The sequence below is a fragment of the Desmodus rotundus genome, chromosome 2, assembly GCF_022682495.2.
Source record: "Desmodus rotundus isolate HL8 chromosome 2, HLdesRot8A.1, whole genome shotgun sequence".
NCBI lineage: Eukaryota > Metazoa > Chordata > Mammalia > Chiroptera > Phyllostomidae > Desmodus > Desmodus rotundus.
Window position 1 is genome coordinate 183,551,259 of NC_071388.1, and position 8,648 is coordinate 183,559,906.

Here is an 8,648-nt window from a genome sequence, read left to right on the forward strand (position 1 = left end):
AAGGAGCTCATCATTAAAATAAATGAATTATCTCATAGTGATCTCATCTACATATCATGCCAGAGAGGTAAAAGGTTATGGAGTCACACAAAGGAAACTGATTAGTGTTCTGTGGTTTGACAATGTGTATTTTGAGCAAGAGCCAGGGCCTAACTTCACAGCTCAGAGGCTTTCAGATTTCCAGAGAAAGGCTGAAAAATGTGCACTTACTGGGGTGGTGAAGGAGGCTAGGACTGGAAACTGGGTTACCAAATCCCGTATGGAGCATGTGGGCAGGTGTGAAAAGTGGGAGGAATGTTCAGACCACACCGTTTCTTAGTGAAAATGCCCACGCAAACTTACAACCATAGCAACACAATAGCCTTATTAATATAAAAAAATCTGTCAATTGCAGTTAAGTTGACCAAGAATGAAATCACACACACACAAAAATCTCTCTCCACTTTGTACTTCTTACTAACAAGTAAAGTTGTGAATTTATTTTTATTTCCCTTTTATCTACTTAATTAAGAATGCTTTGTTAGAAGATTTAATTTCTCGATTACCCTTCTAATACAGAGACAAAGGATTTTAAAATGCAATCTGTATTTGAAGAAAATAATTCTCTTATGACCCTAGAAGGGGAAAAATAAAGAAAATATAAACTAGTCCAGCCAAGATAGAGGAGCAGATAGATATGCTTTGTCTCCTCACACAACCAAAAGAAGGAAACGACCAATTTAAAAACAAGAAACAACCAGAACTGCAAGAAAATTGAACTGTAAGGATGTCAGACAATCAAGGAGTTAAATAAGAAACATTCATCCAGACCAGTAGAAGGGGTGAAGAGGATATGCAGTGAGGTGGCGGCTGGCAGAGTGGGCAGTCCTGCATTTACATGCGGATAAACCAGGAGAGACAGACCATGGTTCTGGGGAGAGAGACAGAGCCAGGGTTCCAGTGTGGGCAAAATAAAGCCTCATAACCTCTGGCTGTAAAAACCTGTGGGGGTTGTGGCAGCGGGAGAAACTTCTAGTCTCTTCAAAGTGGGGTGAGGGCTGAGCAAGTGGCATTGTTCCCTCTCTGACCCCTCCCCCACATGCAGCACCACAATGCAGAGAAGTGCATTGCCCCACCCTGGCAAATACCTAAGGCTCCATTCCTTACAATGTAACATGTGCACTGAGACAAAGAAATATACCTCGAATGAAAGAACACATCAATTAGACTTCTGGCCAAGATGGAGGGATAGGTAGACCACTTTGACTCCTCACACAACCAAACAAAGGACAACAACAAATTTAAAAACAAAAAATAACCAGAACTGTCATAAAATCAAACTGTATGGAAGTCTGACAACCAAGAAGTTAAAGGAGAAACATTCACCCATACCAGTACAAGGGGCGGAGACAGGCAGCTGAGGTGGAGAGGATTCGCAGCAAGGAGGCTGCTGGAGGACCGACGAGAGTGAGGTGGTGGCTGGCAGAGCAGGCAGTGTCACATTTGTGTGCAGATAAACTGGGAGGAACAACTGGGGAGTGAGACCGACTGCGTGACCAAAGGCTCCAGCACAGGGAAATAAAACCTCAAAACCTCTGACTGAAAACACCTGTGAGGGTTGAGGCAGAAGGGGAAATTCCCAGCCTCACAGGAGAGTTCATTAGAGAGACCTACAGGGTGCTAGGATGTACACAAACTGTGCCCCCCCCCCCCGCCCGCAACCAGGAGTCAGCACCAAAAGGGTCCAATTTGCTTGTGGGTAGCAGCAGAAGTAACTGAAAGCCAGCAGAGAGTTGAGCAAAGCAGCATTGTTCCCTCTTGGACCCCTCCCCCACGTACAATGCCACAATGCAGCCCCAAGGGTTGCCCCGCCCTGCTGAACCTAAGGCTCCGCCCCTTACTATGTAACAGGATCCCTGAGACAAAAAATATGACCCAAATGAAAGAACAGATCAAAGTTCCAGAAAAAATACAGCTAAACGATGAAGAGATAGCCAACCTATTAGATGCAGAGTTCAAAACTCTGGTAATCAGGATGCTCACAGAAATGGTTGAGTATGGTTACAAAATAGAGGAAAATGTGAAGGTGATGATAAATGAAATAAAGGAAAATGTACAGGGAACCAACAGTGAAGGGAAGGGAACTAGGACTCAAATCAATGGTTTGGAGCAGAAGGAAGAAATAAATATTCAACGAGAACAGAATGAAGAAACAAGAATTCAAAAAACTGAGGAGAGTTTTAGAAACCTCCAGGACATCTTTAAACATTCCAACATCTGAATCATAGGGGTGCCAGAAAGAGAAGAGGAAGAGCAAGAAATTGAAAACTTATTTGAAAACATAATGAAGGAGAACTTCCTTAATCTGGCAAAGGGAATAGATTTCCAGGAAGTCCAGGAAGCTCAGAGAGTCCCAAAGAAGTTGGACCCAAGGAGGAACACACCAAGGCACATCATAATTACATTACCCAAGATTAAAGACAAGGAGACAATCTTAAAAGCAGCAAGAGAAAAGGAGACAGTTACCTAGAAAGGAGTGCCCATAAGAGTGTCAGCTGATTTCTCAAAAGAAACCTTACAGGCAAGAAGAGGCTGGAAAGAAGTGTTCAAAGTGATGAAAGGCAAGGACCTATACCTAAGATTACTCTATCCAGAAAAGCTATCATTTAGAATGGAAAGGCAGATAAAGTGCTTTCCAGATAAGGTCAAGTTAAACGAGTTCATCATCACCAAATCCTTATTATATGAAACGTTAAAGGGACTTATCTAAGGAAAAGATCAAAACTATAAACAATAAAATGACAACAAACAACTATCAAAGACTGAACCTAAACAAAAACAAAAACAAAGTAAGCAAACAACTAGAACAGGAACAGAATCACAGAAATGGAGGGTTATCAGCAGGAATGGGGAAGAAGGAGAATGGGGTAAAACGTACAGAGAATTAGAAGCATAATTGGTAGGTACAAAATAGACAGGGGAGGTTAAGAATAGTCTAGGAAATATAGAAGCCAAAGAACTTATATGTACGATCCGTGGACATGAACTAAGGGTGGTGAATGCTGGAGGAAATGGGGGGTACTAGGCAGAGGTGGATAAAGGGGAGAAAAAATGGGACAACTGTAATAGCATAAACAATAAAATATATTTAAAAAAGAGAAAATACAAATTAATAAAAAAGGAGGAGATGGCTTGAGACCCTTGTCTAAGCACCAGAATGAAATCACAGGTTTCGGGTGCCTAGGGACCTGAGTTACTACGGGCCACACAGCGAGGCCATGAGAAGGGAATGCCCTGAGGATTCTAGGGCTTTCTCTAGAGAGCAGGGCTCAGACTGAGGAGAGAGGTGAGTCATGTAAGCCCAGGGCCATACTTTATTTTTATTCAAAGTTTTGATCTTTTGTTTATCATAGACTTGCTTGCATTCATGTTGGTTTTTTAAAATATTGCATTAAAATATTATTTGTCTTCGTTACTGAGTTTTTGGTGCCCCCTTAATATTGAAGTGGGTGCCTCATTGGCCTCACCCTGGTTCCTGCCTTTCTAGGGAAAAAGATGAACACATAAGGGAAAAATTAATGGTGCATTTAGAAACTCTACACTTTGAGCTGCACTTGAGGAAGGAAATTTATGTTCTCTAGGTGCAGATGTCGTGGGGCTCTAAATCCTGTTTTCCCAAGGTCAGGATGTGTAGAATTGGACATTTCACAATGTAAGGGAAATACCAAATCTTCATGATATTTTCCCTCTGGCTGCTTTGAAGATTTTTCTCTTTACTACTGGCTGTAAGCAATTTGATTACATTATGTTTTAATGAAGTTTTCTTGTGTCTCATGTTTGAGGTTAGCTTGAGCTCCTTGGATCTGGGGGTTTATAGTTTTCTTCAGGAAAACTTAAGGCATTATTTCTTCGTATATATTTTTTCTGTCCCTTCCACTTTTCATCAGGGACTCCAATACTCCAATTACACCTATATTAGGCCACTTGAGGGTCTCTGACACTCATTTGTTTTTTTCAGTCTTTTTTTCCCTATGGGTTTCATTATGGATAATTTCTATTGCTATGTCTTTAAATTCACTAATCCTATTTTATTCCAAGTCTAATCCATTTTTAAACCTATCCAGTGTATTTTTCATTTCAGACATTATAGCTTTAACATCTGGAATTTCTATTTGGGTCATTTTTACATATTTTATATCTGTCTTAAACATGCTTAAATTTTCCTCCATGTTCTTGAACATCTGAAATGTAATTATAATAACTGTTTCAAAGTCCTTGTCATCCTGGCTGGTGTGGCTTAGTGGATTGAGCACTGGCCTATGAACCAAAAGGGTTGCTGGTTTGATTCTCAGCCAGGGCACATGCCTGGGTTGTGGGTCAGGTCCCACAGTAGGGGGCGCACAAGACACAACCACACACTGATGTTTCTCTCCCTCTCTTTCTCCCTCCCTTCCCCTCTGTCTAAAAAAATAAAATAAAATCTTATAAAAAAATAAAGTCCTTGTCTACTAATTCTACCATCAATCATCATTTCTTGGTCTGTTTCTATTAATTAATTTTTCTTTTTATTTGAGGTTGTATTTTCCTACTTCTTTGTATGGCTAGTGATTTTGGATTGGATGCTAAAAATTGTAAATTTATCTTGTTGGGGGCTGGCTATTTTGATATTCTTATGGACATTCTTGGTGCTCATTCTGGGATATAATACATTAGTTGGAAACAGTTTTTTTTAGGTTTTCTTTTAAACTCTGATAGGTGGGACCATAGCAACCTCTAGTCTAAGGGTGATTATTTATTAATTATTGTATTATGTTTCATACAAACAACTATAAACTTACTTTTGCCCCATCCTGTATATGTGGATCAGTTCACATGAAGAGTCAAGGGGGACCCTCTTAGACTTCCAGCATTCCCTCTGTGAAGCTCTCACCTCTCTGATATTCTACCTTGTGCAGCTCTACCTGCCTTGGCCTTATGGAGTCCCAGCTCCATCTTCTCACCTCCGGGAGACCTCCTTGCTCTGTGTCATGGAAACTCTTTCCAGGTAGTAGGCTGGGATAATCAATCATAGAGTTTGCCTCATTTGTTTCCTCTCTCTCAGGAATCACTTTCCTGTGCTGACTGGTGTCCATTATCTAAAAAACTGTAATTCCATGTATTTTTCCCATTTAGTTTTTAGTTTTTATTTTCAAGAGGGAGGGTTTGTTAGGTTCTTATTCCTCTACTTTGCCTGAAGCAAAAGTCTCCAACTTTATGGCTTCTGAATGTGATTGATGGGTAATATATTTGGAGAACAGAATAAATTACATCTTGAATGATCAATTAAGCCTTCTTAATAATTTAGGACACTCTAATAAAATTTATATCATTTTCAAGTGACAAAACATAATTCTCATAAATTTATATTCATAATTTTCACATAATTATTTAGTGAGCAAGTGTCCAAGTTTTATTTCTCATTAATGAGGTTACCAGAATGATTATAGAGGCAGTTTGAAAACTGAGACACAGACGAGGTAATGAACTATTGTTGGGGGGGTGGAGAGAGAGAGAGAAAGGGGAAGGGAAGGGAGGGGAGGGAAGGGGAGAGGAGAGGAGAGGAGAGGAGAGGGGAGGGGAGGGGAGGGGAGGAGAAGTGAGGGGAGGGGAGGGGAGAGGAGGGGAGGGGAGGGAGGAGAATGGCCTTGGCCGGATGGCTCAGTTAGTTGGAGTGCTGTCCCATACACCAAAATGTTGTGGGTTTGATTCCTGGTCAGGACACATACCTAGGCATGGGTTTGATTCCTGGTTGGGGCACATACTTAGGTTGTGGGTTCAATCCTGGGTTGGGGTACATATGGCAGGCACCAATAGATGTTTCTCTCTCACACTGATGTTTCTGTCTCTCTCAAATCAATAGACATTTCCTCAAGTGATGATTAAAAAAATTAAAAAAAAATAGAGAATAAATGAAAAAATATGCTGGAATAAGATTGCTAAATCACAGACAAAACTGGTTAATGCCCCACTGGCCAATAAAATCACAACCTTTGGGATTATCTTCTCAGCTGAACAGAAATAATTTTTATTTCTATTATACAAAAACTTATTTGCATAGTATTAATTTTCCACAAGTTAACATCTAACCTTTACAGACTTTAAAATATCTGGGCCTTAATTAATAGTAATGATAAGTGAAATAAAAGTTATTTTCTCCTAGACATTCAAATGACCCTTGGTTAGGCTTAAGAGACTTTTTTACTAGTGCATTGATTGTGTGCCAGTCAACTTTTTTCATTATTTCCATGTTTTGGAAATCTTAACATACGAATTATCTGTAACTCAGTTAGATATGCCATTTCCTAGCTGGTCACTCTGAGCCAAAATTTCCTCACTTAATGAAAAGATGAAAGTAGAGCAGTGGTTAATAACTGTGGTTACATGTTAGAATCACCTGGGGGAGCTTTTCAACAATACTAGAGCCAGTCGATTTAGACCCAATAGATCAGACTCTTTGAGGGAGAAGTCCAGGCATCGTTAATTGTTAAAAAGCCCTCCAGTTATTCTAGTGTGCAGCCGCTGGTCAGACTGGGTTGCTCAGACCCCTTTCAAAAATGCTCTGTGGCTCTATGGCTTGAAATACAGGCAAATCACTTTTATACTGAATATAGTAGACATAAATACAAGCTCTGCTAACTTCCCTGCATCATCAGTGACTTGGAAATGATTCAGGGTTGCCAGCATTTATTCCATAATGTGGAAGCAATGGGAAAGGCCAGGGATGGGACAGCTGAATAACTAGCCTTTGTTTTCTAATTAGATATAGTCAGCTTGAGTTGTTAGAGATAGGAGTGTCTGAAATCCATGTCTTAAAGGAAAGAAGGAAGGAAAGAAAGAAAGAAAGAAAGAAAGAAAGAAAGAAAGAAAGAAAGAAAGAAAAATGTTAAATTAATTTTGTGCCCCGATTCTATCCTGTTGAGATCATTCCCCCTCCCAGAGCAGGGGTTCTTTCCCAGTTATTATTGGAGGTTGCATTTCTGACATAGGGCTGTGCATCAATAAATCAAGGCCATGACCAACAATATCCACAAAAAAGGAAACAATGCAACAAGTATGAGCCTTTAAGATGATTTCAAAGAACTATTCTATTTCGTATTCTATTCTTTCATGCTTGTTATCACTGAAAAGTATTTCTTGTAGCTTTTTTTAATTGAAAAGCATTTTTGAAAGCCAGCACTTTTGAAACTCTTCACCCTAAAACTTCACTTATGAGAAACACATAGTAAATGTAACTGAGCAAGACAGAAATTAATAGAAAAGTTGCTTAACTTGATAAGAGGTATTTTTAAAAATTATTAATTAATGTTGAATTTTCTCCAGTCACTTTTGGGCATCTTTCTCTATAAGTGTATGACTTCTTTTCTTTCATTTATTAATGTAGTGAGTAATATTAATAGGTACCCAAATAGCAAACTATGTTTATACTCATGAGATAAATCCTATTTAGTCATGATAGGTTATTCTTTATATATATATATATATATGTATATATATATATATTTGTTCTATATATAAAAAGAATATATATATATATTTATTCAATTATAGCTGTCCCACCTTTGCCCCCATTGCTCTCCCCTGCTCTACCCCCACTCCCACTTAATACATATTTTATTTGATTCCATTTATTTCCTATCTGACATTTTTAATGATAATAATCTTCTTTCTTTTCAGTGAAACATTCTTGTGAGTTGAGTAGGGATGATATTAATTTTCCTAGCCATTTGACAAGTTAGAAAACTAAGACACAAAGGTGGTAAATTATTTATTCATCAAGAGCAAATGGCAATAAGTGACAAAACCTATACTTCCATGTTTGGCTCCAGATTTCTGGCCTGGGGATTTTTTTCTCTACTCTCCTCTAAGAAATTTATGTTTTCATCAAGCAAATATCCCAATCAGTAAATATTTCAGATAACCTTATAATATTTCACATAACCTTAGAATAATGTCTTGAAAACAGGATTTAAAATTCCAGTTGCATTATTAATGCTGTTTAAAATGCTGTTCCCAATGCTTTCCTTTTTTTAAATTTTATTTTCCACAGTAACAGTTTTCACAACTACATTTAACAATCATGCGGCTGGGAAAAAATGTGAGGTAGAAGAGGGAGGAGAGGAGAACAAGAGAGGTCAGATGGATGGCTTACCGTTAGCTAAGCTAGAAAACCCACTAGGATGAGTAGAATTGAGGGTGAGCATGCATGCATGGGCTTAGAGAAGTTTGGATGCATTAGTTTGATGGCACCAGAATCTTGGGGATGAAGGAAATCATTCAGGGTGTGGGAAAAAAGTAGAAAGAAACACAACATGCCAACATTTCTGTGGATAGAGAAAAAAGAACCAAGAAGATACCTGGAGAGACGAGTTAGGGAGGGAAGGAGAAAAGCAGGAGAGGCCAGTATCCTGAAAGCCAAGGGAAGAGAATAATTCTCCTCCCTTCCCACCCAACCTTGCCTTCTCTGGGCTTCCCCATTTCAGCCAGTGGCTCACCATCCACCCATCAGCTCAAGGAAACAAACAGGTATTTTTCTGATTTACTTCCCCAACATGTTTCCATCAGCAAGTCTCACCAATTCAACTCCTAATTATATCTGAATTTGTTCACTTCTTTCCCTTTCCACTGGCACC